Source organism: Dipodomys spectabilis, unplaced genomic scaffold (genome assembly GCF_019054845.1).
Source record: "Dipodomys spectabilis isolate Male_0828 unplaced genomic scaffold, ASM1905484v1 ptg000002l, whole genome shotgun sequence".
NCBI lineage: Eukaryota > Metazoa > Chordata > Mammalia > Rodentia > Heteromyidae > Dipodomys > Dipodomys spectabilis.
Window position 1 is genome coordinate 307,479 of NW_024870679.1, and position 16,654 is coordinate 324,132.

The window sequence follows — 16,654 nt, forward strand, 5'->3', positions numbered from 1 at the left end:
GACCGGCATTACTAGAAGTCTAACTGAGCAAGCACAGGAGGAAAGGAAAGAAGAAAAACTGAGTAAAACAGGGAATGACAGGGACCACAATGCATGTCTCTATACTATCTCTTAATATTAACGGGCTTAATTCACCAATCAAAAGAAAATGAACTGCAGATTGGATCAGAAAACATGACCCATCCATCTCTTGCATTCAGGAGACCCACCTCTCAGGCAAACATACAAACAAACTCAGAGTGAACAGTTGGAAAAGGATCTACCAATCAAATGCCCCCAGTAAGAAAGAAGCTGTAGCTATCCCGATATCTGACAAGATAAACTTTTTATTAAAATCAGTACAAAAAGATAAGGACAGACACTACATATTAATACAGGGAACAATCCAAGAGGAGAATATTACCATCATCAACTTATATTCCCCAAACATTGGTGAATCCAAATATGTTAAGCAAATACTCTCAAACTTACAGAATAAAATAGATACCAACACGATAATACTAGGAGACTTTAACACCCCACTCTCACCAAAGGACAGGTCTACCAACCAGAGGATTGGCAAAGAAGCTACCGAATTAAGTGAGGCCATACTTCAAGAGAAACTAACTCACATCTACCGAGTATTTCACCCTAAAACAACACAGTACACATTCTTCTCAGCAGCTCATGGAACTTTCTCCAAAATAGATGATATCCTAGTTCATGCAAGGAACTTAAGCAAATACAAGGGGATTGACATAATCCCCTATATCCTATCTGACCACAGTAGAATCAAGCTAGTTCTCAATAACAAACCATACCACAGAAATTACTCTAATACATGGAAATTGAACAATACAATTCTTAGCAATGCCTGGGTAATGGAAGAGATCAAAGAAGAAATAAAAAATTTCCTACAACTCAATGAAAATGAAAATACCTGGCAAAGAAACTAGTGGGACACAGTAAAAGCAGTCCTGAGGGGCAAATTTATTGCCCTCAGTGCCCACATCAAGAAAATAGAGACAGACCAATTAAATAATCTCATGTTGCAATTAAAACAGCTAGGAAAACATGAAAAAAGGAAACCTAAATTTACCAGATGGAGCCAGATAACCAAACTAAGAGCAGAGATTAATGAATTAGGGAATCGGAGAACCATAGCCAAAATTAACCAAACAAAAAGCTGGTTCTTTGAAAAAATAAGTAAAATTGGCAAGATTAATTATAAAAAAGAAGAGAGGAAACCCATATTAACAGAATTAGGTATGCCACGGGAAAAATCACAACACATACCCAAGATATTCAAACAATCTTAATGGACTACTTTCAAAAGTTATACTCTCTAAAGGAAGAAAACCTGACAGAAATGGGTGCATTTTTAGATAAATACAAGCAAAGAAGAAGTAAATGAATTAAATAAGCTAATATCCTACAACAAGATACAGAAAGCAATCAGAAGTTTTCCAACAAAAAATAAGCCCAGGACCAGATGGATTCACAGCAGAATTCTATAGGACCTTTAAAGAAGAACTAATACCCATACTCCTCAAGCTCTTCAGAGAAACAGAGAAGGAGGGCGCTAGCCCGAGCTCATTCTATGAAGACAATATCACACTCATCCCAACACCAAAGACCCAACCAAAAAAGAGAATTACAGGCCAATTTCTTTGACGAACACAGATGCAAAGATCCTTAACAAGATTCTAGCTAACAAAATCCAGAAACATATTAGAAAAAAACCATACGCTACGACCAGGTAGACATCATCCCAGATATGCAAGAATGGTTTAACATAAGTAAGTCAATAAATGTAATCCAACACAGCAACAGAGCCAAGGTCAAGAATCACATGATTATCTCCACAGATGCAGAAAAGGCTTTTGATAAAATTCAACATTCATTCATGCTAAAAGCTCTGGAGAAAATAGGAATAGAAGGAATATTTCTTAAAACAATACAAGTCATTTATGAAAGACCAATAGCCATTATTATACTTAATGGGGAAAAGCTACAACCAATTCTATGAAAATCAGGAACAAGACAAGGATGCCTACTGTCTCCACTCCTTTTCAATGTAGTCCTGGAACCCTCAGCCAGGGCAATAAGGCAAGGAAAAGACATTAAAGGGATCCGCATAGGGAAAGAAGAAGTTAAACTATACTGTTTTGCAGATGACATGATACTATACCTTCACAATCCCAAAAACTCTATCTCCAAACTCTTAGAAATCATAAATCACTTAGGCAAAATAGCAGGATACAAAATCAACCCACAAAAATCAGTTGCCTTCCTGTACATTGACAATGAACAAGAACAGAGGGAAATAAAGGGAGCAACCCCACTCACAATAACCTCCCCAAGAATAAAATATTTAGGAATTAACCTAACCAAAGATATAAAAGAATTGTTTAATGAAAACTATAAAAGTTAAAGAAAGAAATTGCAGAAGACACTAGGAAATGGAAAGACCTCCCATGCTCTTGGACAGGCAGACTTAATATAGTGAAAATGGTAATACTGCCAAAATTAATGTACAAATTCAATGCAATTCCTATTAAAATCCCAATGACGTACATCTCTGAAATGCAGAAAATAGTCCAAACATTCATATGGAACAACAAAAGACCTAGAATAGCCAAAACAGTTTAAGGGAATAAAGACAACATGGGAGGGATATCCATGCCGAACTTCAAACTCTAATATAGAGCTATAATAACAAAGACAGCATGGTACTGGCACAAAAACCGACCCGAAGACCAATGGAATAGAATAGAAGATCCAGAAATAAATCCTCAGGCCTACTGTCAGCTTAGATTTGACACAGGAGCCAAAGATATACAATGGAAGAAACACAGCCTCTTCAACCACTGGTGCTGGGAAAAATGGGCAGCAACATGCAGAAGACTAAAAGTGGACCCCAGCCTATCACCAAGCACCAACATCAACACAAATGGATTAAAGACCTTAACATTAAACCTGAATCTCTGAAACTACTGCAGGACAGAGTAGGAAAGACACTTGAACTAATAGGCACAGGAAGGAACTTCCTGAACAGAGTCCCAGGGTCAAAACAAATTGGAGAGAGATTCTACAAGAAATAAAATAAAAAGCTTAAAATAAAAAGCTTCTGCACAGCTAAAGCTATTTCAACCAAGCTAGAAAGACAACAAACTAATTGGGAAAAAATATTTACCAGCAATATATCAGACAAGGGGTTATTATCCAGTATATACAGGGAACTCAAGAAACTAATCCCTCCCAAAACTAACAAACCAATTACTAAAGAGAGACTTCTCAAATGAACAAATAAAAATGGCAAAGAAACACATGAGGAAATGTTCACCATCCCTGGTTATGAAGGAAAAGCAAATAAAGACAACCTTGAGATACCACCTTACCCCAGTCAGAATGTTTCCCATCCACAAGTCAGCCAACGACAAATGCTGGAGGGGATGCAGAGAAAGAGGAACCCTATTACGCTGTTGGTGGGTGCGGGGAGCTGGGGCGAACGCCATTACAAGATGGCGCCCACTTCCTTGCAGCTTTGAGGTAAACAACTCCATATTAGGCAGTGCTTGGCGGGACTGTGGGTCCCGGGCTTTGCGCATGCGCGAGCCACGTAGAGTCCCCAGCCAATCCCGTGGCACCTGGTGATGGTGAAAGGCAGACGACCAATGATAGAACGACCCGTGTTCCTATTCCATATATAAGCGGCCACGTTTCTGTACACGGGGTCTCTCGCTCAAGCTCTCCCATCAACTCAAAAGCTCTCCAATAAAGTGTGATCTGAGAAGACTCCTGGTGTGGTGGTCGTTCTTCCTCGCTGGCCGAGAAGGCGTTCGCCGCAAGTGGTGCCGAAACCCGGGAACCACGCGAGAGGCCGAACAGGAGCCAGAACTCAACACACGGAGAGGAGACGTCGGTAAGTATCCCTAGGTATGCTGTTTTTTACTATGGACTATTGGTTGCTTGCATTGCTGCTTCCTTTGTGGTTTGTCTTTCTGGTGGTTCTCTGTGCCTGTCTGCGTTGTGGGGATAACCACAAAGAGGGGGTCTCAAGGAGACCCCTATACCCTTCTTTGAAGGAATTTTCAAACCGGTTCTCAGCCCTACATGTGGAAGGGCAAGACCAAGAACGCAGTGATCCTGTGAGTGACTCAGAGGAAGAAATGTTAGAGGAGGAGGGAGAGCAGCTCGATCCAGCTGATAATGAAGACTTAGAAGAGGCTGCGGCTGAGTATGAGGCAGACAGATATGGGGGGTGGCGTCCCCAAACGATAAGAGTACCGCAGCAGCCAGAAAGGAGGAAAGGAGCTGGCCCTCACCCGTCGGCCCCCCCCCCCCCCCCCCCCCGCCGTATCCGCCGGCGGGGCGGAGTCACTTTATAAAAGGGAGCACCTGGTCGCGGCTGGCGGCCGCCTTTCCAGTTTTTGAAAATCCAATTACTAATGAAAGAAATTTTTAGCCGGTTTCCTACTCCCAGCTTAAGGATTTAGTTGAGGCAGTCCGGACTTATGGAGTAACGGCTAATTATACCACTGCCCTGCTCCGAAGACTGATCGTCAATGCTATGACGCCCACGGACTGGTTTGAGGTAGCCCGTACCTGTCTTAATCATGGGCAGTTCCTCAATTTCCGGTCTATTGTTCAAGACAAGGCTCAAGCCCAATACAGACAAAATGTCCGTGATGGGCACCCGGACTGGACCGTAGATATGCTTCTCGGGCAGGGACCCTATGCTGTAGATCAAACAGGATATCCCTTTGAAGTGTATCGACAAGTGAATACTCTTTTTTACAAATCCTGGCGAGCCCTCCCAAACAAGGGAGAGATGGCTGGCAATCTGACAAAAATCACTCAGGCCCCTAATGAGCCATTTTCTTATTTTGTTGCCCGTATGCTAGAGACAGCCGAGCGGGTGTTAGGAAATCTGGAAACAGCCATGCCATTTGTACAACAAATCATTTTTTAACAAAGCACCAAGGAATGTCAGAGGGCAATTACCCCAGTAAGAACCCAAAGCCTAGAAGCTTGGTTAAGAGCCTGCAGAGAAGTGGGTGGCCCCCTGACCAATGCGGGGCTGGCGGCTGCTGTCTTGTCGGCTGCCAGGGCCGCAAAAGATAATAAAGGAAAAGGATGTTTTCGGTGTGGCCAGTTGGGACATTTTAAACGGCAGTGCCCACAAAATGGTGGTCCTGCGCAAAACACGCCCAGGCAGCCAAGGACTCCAGGGGTGTGTCCTCGTTGTAAAAAGGGGAAGCATTGGGCCAACGAATGCAGATCAGTTAGAGACATCAATGGACATCCTATCCCCCAAATTATTCCAAACACTGATTCAAAACAAGAGCCAAAAAACAGGGAAAAGGGCCCTCGTCCCCAGGGCCCGAAAATTTACAGGGCATTTCAGACTCCGGCTCCCGGACAGCACCCGCAAAAACCCCCAGCCAAAAAGAGCAACCTCAGGCTCCACAGGGTTGGACCTCTGTGCCACCTCCGGACTGGTATTAACACAGCAGATGGGAGTCCAGATTGTGGAGACGGACATGACAGGACCCCTAGATGAAGGCACTGTAGGAATAGTTTTAGGACGCTCCTCCTCCACAATGAGAGGATTAATAATTTTCCCGGGAGTGATTGACCCTGACTATACGGGGACTATCAAGGTCCTCTGCCATGTCCCCCATGGAGTGGTGTCCATTTCTCCCGGGGATAGAATCGCACAGCTCCTGCTTTTGCCTTCTCTTCATGGCAACTTCCCTGCTAAGGAGATAAAGAGAGGAGATAAAGGGCTAGGCTCCACTGGAGTCGACCTTACATGCCTGTCCATAACTTTAGACCAAAGACCCATGCTAACTCTCCAAGTGGAAGGGAGAAGATTTGAGGGACTGGTGGATACAGGGGCAGATAGAAGCATCATCCAAAGAGGGGTGTGGCCAAAGCAATGGCCAACTCAAAAATCCTCCCAGACCTTGCAAGGGCTGGGCTATGCTGATGCCCCACAGTTAAGTGCAAAAGAATTGACTTGGAGAACAGACGAAGGCCAGGTTGGAAAAATGCAGCCATTTGTGGTAGACGTCCCAGTCAATCTTTGGGGAAGAGATGTGCAGCAACAGCTGAAGCTAACTTTAACCAATGATTACTCTGAGGCCAGTCAGAATATGATGAAACAGCAAGGATTTGTTCCGGCCTTGGGGCTTGGTCGATGTCTCCAAGGATGCAAGGAGCCGATAGAGCCACTTCCTAAGCAGGACAGAAAGGGTTTGGGTTTTTCTTAGGGGCCTCTGAAAACAAAGCTTCCACTGAAGGTGCGGTACCCATACCTTGGTTAACACAAAAGGCGGTATGGGTTCCTCAGTGGCCCCTCTCTCGAGAAAAATTGGAAGCGGCTCAAACTCTTGTCCAGGAACAGCTGCAGCTGGGGCATGTTGAACCTTCAGTGTCATCTTGGAATACCCCAATTTTTGTGATTAAAAAGGCCTCTGGAAAATGGAGATTATTACATGACCTTAGAGCAGTAAATGCCCAGATGCAAATTATGGGGCCAATTCAAAGGGGACTTCCATTACTTTCTGCGTTACCTCGAGAGTGGCCCATTTTAGCTTTAGATATTAAGGATTGTTTCTTTTCCATACCTCTTTATGAGAAGGATAGGGAGCGCTTCGCCTTCACCTTACCCTCTGTTAATCATGAAACCCCGGATGCTCGCTATCAGTGGAGAGTTCTCCCCCAAGGGATGGCCAATAGCCCCACAATTTGTCAACTGTTTGTGGGGGCTGCACTAACCCCTGTTAGGAAAGATTTCCCAAAAGTGCGGATTATCCATTATATGGATGATATTCTGTTGGCTGCGCCCTCCATAGAGATTCTCCATAGAGTGTTTGGGCGGGTGTCAAAAACCTTAACTGACAAAGGATTGATTATTGCCCCTGAAAAGGTTCAACAGTCTAGTGTTGTTCAATTTCTGGGGACCGTTGTTTCCCCCACTGAGATTAAGCCACAAAAACTTTCCATTCAAATTGGTCATCTTAAAACACTTAATGATTTTCAGCAATTGGCCGGAGATATTAATTGGATAAGGGGATTTCTTAATATCCCTCGGTCAGAGTTGTTACCTTTGTTTGCCATTTTGGAGGGCGACCCTGAAGTCACCTCCTCTAGATCCCTGACACCTTTAGCACTAAATTCCCTACAAAAGGTTGAGGCAGCTTTGTCTAGGGCTCAACTTTTACGGTTTGATTTAAAATTACCTATTGATTTGTGTATATTAAAAACAAAAAATTACCCCACGGGGGTTCTGTGGCAAAATGGCCCCTTGTGGTGGCTTCATGGCAACTCGGTGGGAGCAAAGACAGTCCAATATTTTCCTGAATTAGTGGCTAAACAAGCACTTTTGGGCATAAAATATTGTTTAACACACTTTGCAAAGGTTCCAGATAAGTTAATTATTCCATACACCCGTGAACAAGTTGAGATTTTGGCCGCTACCGTGGATACTTGGGCGGTTCTTGTTTGCTCATTTCCCAATGTAATTGATAATCATTATCCTAAACATCCTTTGCTTGCTATTATTAGTAAAAATTTAGTGTATTTCCCTGTTGTTACTTCAAAGGAACCCCTAGTTAATGCCTTGACCATCTTTACGGATGGATCAGAGTCTGGACAAGGCGCCTTTTTTGTTGAAGGACACCAACAACCAGTGGTCCTTCATTTTCGGCCAAATGTTCCGCAGGGTGTTGAATGTTTGATTGTGCTTGAAGTTTTTAAAAGATTTGATCAACCTTTTAACTTATTTTCTGATTCCTTATATGTTGTAAATGCCATTGCTTCCCTTGAAGTTGCTGCTTCAGTTAAGCAGGCCAGCACAATTTCTAATGTTTTGTTACAGATTCAATCCCTTATTTTATACAGAAAACACCCTTTTTATATTGGACATTTTCGCGCCCACTCTATGTTGCCGGGCCCGATAGCGAGGTGTAATGCCCTGGCGGACCAGGCAACTCGGGCTGTGGCCCTGGTTGCTGCTGATCCTGTAGAATTGGCAAAGGACTTTCATAGATTGTATCATGTACCCGCAAATACCCTTAGAAAAAGATATAATTTACCCAGGCATGTGGCAAGAGATATTGTTAAAGCTTGTAAATTTTGTGTTACCTTTCTTCATCCTCCCCATGTGGGGGTAAACCCCAGGGGGTTGAGACCAAACACCCTATGGCAAATGGATGTTACTCACCTGATAGAATTTGGTAAACTGAAATATTTACATGTGTCTGTGGACACCTTTTCTGGTGTCATTCATGCCACACCTTTGGCAGGAGAAAAGGTGTCTCATGTCAAAATACACTGCTTAGAAGCTTGGGCAGCTTGGGGAAAGCCCCTTAGACTTAAGACGGATAATGGCCCTGCTTATACTTCCCATGGTTTTCGCGCCTTTTGCGCACAAATGCAGGTTGCCCACACCACAGGATTACCCTACAATCCACAAGGACAAGGTATAGTAGAGAGAGCTAATAAAAGTTTAAAAGAAATGCTTCAAAAACAAAAAGGGGGAATTGCTGAGTCAGCGTCCCCCAGGGAAAGACTTTCTCTTGCACTTTTTACCCTTAATTTTTTAATTTTAAATGACAATAATCAGTCCGCCGCATATCGGCATATGATGGGAAACTCCATGGATATTAAAGACGTGGTCATGTGGAAGGATGTTATCAATAATAAATGGTATGGACCGGATCCGGTTATTATGAGATCCAGGGGAGTTGTTTGTGTTTTTCCTCAGGATCAAGAAACGCCACATTGGGTCCCGAGTCGGTTGACACGACTTGTCAAAGAAGACCAAGAAAAGAAGAAAAATGACTGCGAAATCTCTGATAATGATGATACTACTGATGGTCAAGATCTGCCCCAGACAGGAGGAACACAGATGGGGGATCCTGTCGGTGTTCCCGAGACCGATGCCAGTCAAACATGATGCCAGACTTTTCCCACGATTATTTGTTATCTTTTAGGTAATTGGACTGGTGAATTTGATGAGATGCTGGATCAGCTGCGGATTGCCACTGTTACAGTGAACTCAACGTGAGTGGACCCCGGATTGGTGGAGGGACTCCAGTCTTGGATCTCCTCTGCTGTTTCCTGGTTTAAAGAGTGAGTGGGAGTTGGGATGTTTTTGGCCTGCTGCTTGGGAGGATGCACAGTCTGCCTATGGTTGGTCTGTCGCCTTCGAGCCCAAACCAGAAGGGACAAGGTTGTTATCTCACAAGCATTAGCCGCCTTGGAAAGTGGATCCTCACCCCAGATTTGGCTGTCAGCCCTAAAGGGCAATTAAGCCCTGCCATCCTGCATAGCCTTAGCACCCCAAGGGATCAGGGGATCCCATTGCACCGGGACAGGTATGCAGCTTAAATACGGGACAGGGTGCTAGGCGTATGCACTGCACTTGGGGAAGACCTCCATCTCCTCAAGAAGAGCAAGTCTGTTTGCATGTGGGTTGATGCCGTGCTTTCCCCACCCCTGGAAAAAAGGCATCGGACTGGCGGGCCATCCTCTGGGGAGAGGTAACCTGGAACGAAGGCTTTGCATTGTCCTCTTCTATTCAGGAACAGACCTCTACTCTTACCTCTACTCTACTCTACCTCTACTCTTACTCTTGCCAAAAACAAAAAGGGGGAACTGCGGGGAGCCGGGGCGAACGCCATTACAAGATGGCGCCCACTTCCTTGCAGCTTTGAGGTAAACAACTCCATATTAGGCAGTGCTTGGCGGGACTGTGGGTCCCGGGCTTTGTGCATGCGCGAGCCACGTAGAGTCCCCAGCCAATCCCGTGGCACCTGGTGGCGGTGAAAGGCAGACCACCAATGATAGAACGACTCATGTTCCTATTCCATATATAAGCGGCCACGTTTCTGTACACGGGGTCTCTCGCTCAAGCTCTCCCATCAACTCAAAAGCTCTCCAATAAAGTGTGATCTGAGATGACTCCTGGTGTGGTGGTCGTTCTTCCTCGCTGGCCGAGAAGGCGTTCGCCGCAGGTGGGAATGTACACTTATACAACCACTTTGGAAAGCAGTCTGGAGGGTCCTCAGAAAGCTAAATATTGACCTCCCTTATGACCCAGTCAGACCACTTCTAGGCATCTACCCTGAACAACAGGAACCAATATACAAGGACACATGCACCTCCATGTTTATTGCAGCACTGTTCACAATAGCTAGGATATGGAAACAACCCAGATGCCCCAACACAGATGAATGGATCCAAAAGTTGTGGTATCTATACACAATGGAATACTACCCAGACATTAGAAAGGACAAAATAATGGCATTTGCAGGGAAATGGATGGAGCTAGAAGTAATCTTGTTGAGCGAGGTAAGCCAAGAGCAAAGAGACAAACGGTACATGGTCTCCCTGATAAGTGGATGTTAAATCCAAAATGTAAGGTGATAGGACAAAATTAACAGGACTTAAGAAACAAAGAACTTCCACTCATCTGGTTGAACCACTACTATATAACCTCATGCTGCTGATCACATGTATGGTGTATATGTGTACGCTATTAAATGTTATAGACCGTGATAGACAATTTGCTCCAGGAAAGGTAGAATGAATTTGTGACTTTAAATGAGCATCACTATCCCACAATACTGTGAAATTTGGGAAATTATGTAATCACTTAACCACAATAATAATTTAAAAAACCACCAGAAAACTAGAAGTGGCATTATTGTTCAAGTGGTAGAGCATGAGCCTTGAGCTGAATTCCTCAGGGACAGCTCCCAGGCCTAGAGCTCAAGCTCCACGACTGACAAAAAAAAAAGAGAGAGAGATCTTTCATGGGATTGTTTCTAACATATTTATAAGATTATGTCTTTGTTGCATTGTATGTCTCCCCCTCATGGTACAACTCCTGCTTTCACTATGTATGATGTTGGTGCATGTGGAGGGGAAGGGAAAAAAAACAAATCGTTAAAACAGGGATAAAAGAAGACCCATTGCAACAATGAGAAGTACAATCGTTATGTTGAAAAATGAACTTTACAAATTTCCTGCGGGGAAGGGGGGAGGAGGATGCAAAGGAATGGGAAGGGGAAAAAAATGAAGAGGTTACAATGCTTGATAAGAAATGTACTCATTATCCTGCCCATGTAATTGTAACCCCTCTGTACTGTATTTTCACAATGAAAATATATATTTATAAAAAAAATATACATACTATTATAGTATAATACTATATAATATATATATAATACAGTATATATAATTATTGCATATATAATATATACTATATAAAATAGTATTCATAGTATATATAGTATATACTATATATGCTACATATTATTTATACTACTATAATATTTATTATACATACTAAAACTATATCTTAAGTTCTTTTTTTTTTAGCTCTTTTTATTTTTATTTTTCTCTTTAGATATTTGTAATTCTTTTTATTGTATTGTAAAGATGCTATACAGAGAAGTTAAAATTACATGAGTAAAGCAATGAATACATTACTTGTTGATCATTGTTACCCCTTCCCTGTTGTTGTCCCACTATCCCTTCCCTCCTCTACCTCACACACTCTTCCCCGAACACCCCAACCCCCGCAAAGTTGTAAAGTTTGATTCCAATATACTATCCTGTGGGTTTCCTTGTTGCAATGGGTCATCCTGTGTCCTTGTTTCAGTGTTTTGTTCTTCTCCTTCCCCACCCCAGATTAGACAAATATATATGCAAGATGCAGGGTACCAAAATCAAGTACAGTGACAACAGGGATAAACTATAGGAGGAAGAACATACAAAGGAAAAAACAACAGCAACAAATAAAATCACATTATACCTTAAGTTCTATGACAATTAAAATAATAAAATCAGTATTATTAGTAAAAAATAGAATAAAATAAAATGAAATGAAAATCACCTGCATTTAACAAAATAAGGAATACAAATGACAGTATGGGAAACAATTTTTGTACCTTATTTATAAGGCCTTTAGTTTGTAATTATAGACTCACCAAATTCGTAAAAATTATAAAGCATTATTTTTTCTAGAAAATGAAATTTTTACAGCTTTCCTTATATCTCACAATCTTCCTTCATTTCACTTTTATAAACAAAGCATACTGAGTGACATTCACATTGATTCTACAGCCTTAACAAAATTATATCAGTGAGAGGAAGGAAATAATCACAGGAACTGAGTAGGTAAGATTGGATTGCATCAGAATACTATTCTTGAAGGTCACTAAACAGAATAAGGAAAATTCCTGTTTTTTACAGGAGTAGGGTGAGATCTTATGAGTATGGATTTAAAAGGATAAGCTTTCATGTCAATCTTAATAAACATTGCAAGTTTTTCCCTTAGCAGGAGTCAGATTCTTCTTGATGGTAAAACAATCATGATTACCTTGCATTATCAATGATCCCAGCAAATGCCTCCTGTCCTGGAAAACACTCACCTTGGTTGTGTCCTGCCAGGTGGTTCATCAGTTAGGGTTTTCCTGTATGATACTTTCCTACAATGGCTACCACCACCACAGGCTGTGTAATCGCTTCAAGAACCTTGACTGCCTTGGGGTTCACCATCAGCTGCTCTTTCTCAAATGGCAGCCATCACAGTGGATTCTGATGCCATGTTAACCTGCACCCCCCAAAAAAAGAAGTGGAAGAAAGAATAAAAGATTAATAGAATACAGATCTAGTGGCAACCCCAGGAGCAAGTACAATCTCACTTGTGGAAAGTGTGTTAAGCAGTTTTTACAAAATTAATTTATTTTTAATACATTTTTATCTTTTAGTTGCAATAAAAAGGGGTTTCAATTCAACATGTCAGTTGTGAGAACATTGCATCTTGATCAACATCACCCTTCCTTCATTCTTCTCCATGTCTCCCAACCCTACTTATCCCCTCAATTTTCAACATAACAACTCTTGGCCAAAATAGCTCATTGTCATAGGTACCATCCTATCAGTAAGGGAAAGGCTAGGCTAACTCTTTTTCAAGGACGTCTCTTAGATGACTCATTATTGCATAATAACTCTGCTCACACTCTGTTTGATAAAAATTGAATCTCCAATCACAAAGAAGGCTAAAAACATTTAGTCTTTCTAGTAGCCTGTTAATTATCTAGATGAATGCAAATGTTTTATTACAGTGGGAAAAAAAGAAGAACAGAAATTGGAAGATGAAAGGTGTTCTCAGAGTAACCCTGAGGATCTCAAAAATCTTATCATATGCTGGTATAGAGAGCATACCACTATGGCAGCATAAGAATGGAAATACCATGATGGTTACATGAACAAGATATTAGTAGAATAAAACAAAGATGAACTAAAATAGAGTAAAACATGACCAATGGAATAGAATTGAAAACCCAGAAATGAACCCACAGACGTATAACCATCTAATCTTCGATAAGGAAGCTAAAAATTTAGAATGGAAGAACAACAGCCTCTTCAGTAAATGGTGCTGGCAAACTTAGTTAATCACTTGTAGGAAACTAAAGCTAGATCCTTATATATCACCCTGTACCAGAATCAACTCCAAATGGATCAAAAACCTCAGAGTCAAAACAGACACTCTGAAAACATTACAGGATGGAATAGGAGAAACCCTAGGTCTCCTTGGCGTAGGCCGAAATTTTCTTAAAAGAAACCCAGAAACATAACAAATCAAAGAAAGGTTGGAGAAATGGGATTTCATGAAATTGCCGAGCTTCTGCATGGCAAAGGACATAGCTAGCAATATCAATAGAAAGACCACGATTGGGAGAAGATCTTCACTAGCCATACAACAGACAAGGGTCTCATATCTAAAATATACCTGGAACTCAAAAACTTAAATCCCCAACAACAAATCATCAAAGAAGCAACTGCCCTATAAATAAATGGGCTAAAGACTTAAAGAGAAACTTCTCTGAAGAAGAAAGAAAGATGGCCAATAGACACATGAAGAAATGCTCAATTCCCTAGCCATAAAAGAAATGCAAATCAAAACAACACTGAGATACCACCTCACACAAGTTAGAACGGCAAAAATTAAGAACTCTAATAACAAAAGATTCTGGATGGGATGTGGACAGAAGGGAACCTTACTTCATTGTTGGTGGGAGTGTAAACTTGTTCAACCACTTTTGAAAGCAGTATGGAGGTTCCTCAAAAGACACCACATAGAGCTTCCCTACAAACCAGCAATTCCACTTTTGGGCATTTACCCAAATGATCACAAACAAGACCATACTAAATCTTCCAGCACAGCTATGTTCATTGCAGCATTATTTATCATAGCTAAGATATAGAACCAACCCAGATGCCCCTCAGTAGATGAATGGATCAAGAAAATGTGGCATATATACACAATGGAATTCTATGCCTCCATCAGAAAGAATGACATTGCCCCATTTGTTAGGAAATGGAAAGACTTGGAAAAAATTATATTAAGTGAAGTAAGCCAGGCGCAAAGAAACATAGGTCTCACGGTTTCCCTGATTTGCAATATCTAGTACATGACTGAGTCAAGCAGAAAGGTCAGATAATGTGATGTTAGGAAAATGAACCCTAAGATATGTATTCAAATGTTTTTTTTTTCTTTCATGTGATTGTTTCTAACACATTTATAAGAATATTTCTTTGTTGCTTTGTATGTCCCTCCCCCACAGTACAACCCCTGCTTTCACTATATTTGATGTTGGTATAATTTGTGGAGGAGAAGGGGAAAAACAAATAGTCTAAATAGGGATACAGCTGCACCCATTGCAACAATGAGATGTACAATTCGTTATGTCGAAAACGAACTTTACAACTTTGCTGGGGAATGGGGTTGGGGGAGTGGGGAGGATTGGGTGGGAGGAGCGGGGAGAATGGGCGGGGGAAGGGGAGGGGATGGGAAGGGATGGGAAGGACAAACAAAGGAGGAGGCTACAATGCTTGATAAGAAATGTACTCATTATCTTGCCCATGTAATTGTAAACCCTCTGTACAGTATTTTCACAATACAAAAATAAAATAATAAAAAAATAAAATAAAGAAAGAAACAGAAAAAAAGAAAGAAAGAAAAGAAAATGTGGTATATATACACAATGGAATTCTATGCCTCAGTCAGAAAGAATGGTATTGTCCCATTAGTTAGGAAATGGAAAGACTTGGACAATATTATAAGAAGTGAAGTAAGCTAGGCCCAAAGAAACATAAGTCCCATGGTTTCCCTTATTTGCAATTACTAGTATATGCCTGAGTCAAGGAGAAAAGGTCAAATAAGTTGATGTTAGGGGAATGAACCGCAAGATAAGGATTCAAATGTTTTTTTTTTTTTTTTTCCTTTCATGCAATTGTTTCTTACATGTTTATAAGATGATTTCTTTGTTGCTTTGTATGTCCCTTCTCCACGGTATAACCCCTGTTTTCACTGTATTTGATGTTGTTATAATTTGTGGAGGGAAAGGGAAAAAACAAATTGTTTAAATTGGGATACAGTGGACTCATTGCAACAATGAGATATAGAACACGCTATATCGAAAACAAACTTTACAACTTTGGCTAGGGGTTGCAGGGGGAGGGTGGAGGGGAGAGTGAGGTGGGGGCAGATGGGAAGGGATGGGAAGGGGAATCAAAGAGGAGGCAAAAATGCTTGATAAGAAATGTACTCATTATCTTGCCAATGTAATTGTAACCCCTCTACACAGTATTTCCACAACAACAAAAAAAGAATATAACATGAGTCAAAATAATTCTAATAAAATGATGCAAATTAGAGTACCCGTATTTCACAGCCATATGTTCAGTAAAGGATTTTATGCAGTGTATCACACACATTACTACCTCTTGTCATTAGAAATTCTACAGTAGGTTTTGAAGGATTTAAATACTACATAATATTTGTGGGATATGTCAAATCACACATATTATATAAACTTCAGAACATACCAGGGCGAGAAGAGTGAAATTCTAAATGAGTAAGGTACTGGCTTTGGGTAGAATCAGTTCCATGGCTCCCAGCCAAGAGTCAGTTTGAATATGAAGGAGACAAGGATCCCTGGGAATAAGGAAAGGGGCTTCCTATGAGGAGGAAGGGTAGGCAGGAGTGAAGCAGTGGAAAGATGCTGCAAGCAGGACCCCTAGAGGATGAATGAGGAAACAAGAATCCAGAGTCAAAGGAAATGTCACAGCAAAGATTCAGAAGACAGTCTTCCAGGGGTCAAAACCCAGGGTTCCCATCATTTACTCACTATCAGACCTGGAAGGAGAACCTGCCTCTGTACACCTTCATTATCTTGTCAACAGTATAAATAAAACTAGTCCTGCCTGATTCACTACGGTACAGGTTAAGGAAATCAATATTTTAAAAAAAAAATTGCAGTAGGATTGTCCTGTTCCCTCCAGTGAACAAATGAGACAGTGAGTAAATAAGTGTCACTGTGTCCTGAAAATTATAAACTACCAAGGAAACTAGGCTAAAGAAGAACATTTCTGTCAGAAAAAACAAACCAAAAACCTGCCTTCCAACTGGCTTCTTCATAGAGTTACTCTGTAAAACTTCCTTTCTTCTGTAGCTGTTAGAGAACACAAAAAAATGGAGTCAACCATGACCTTTCAACTACTGTGCTAGACACAAGAGAAACTCAAGATTGCCTTTCTTTAGATTTGACTTTTAAGAAAGCACTGGGAAGCTGGGCGCTGGTGGCTG

The 16,654-nt window shown here is 41.4% G+C and overlaps 1 pseudogene; it reads right to left on the reverse strand.

Annotated features, from left to right (window-relative positions):
• The window catches only part of LOC122108660, an 87,055-nt pseudogene extending 74,581 nt beyond the window's left edge, over window positions 1-12,474 (reverse strand).
• Window positions 12,475-16,654: the final 4,180 nt, after the last annotated feature.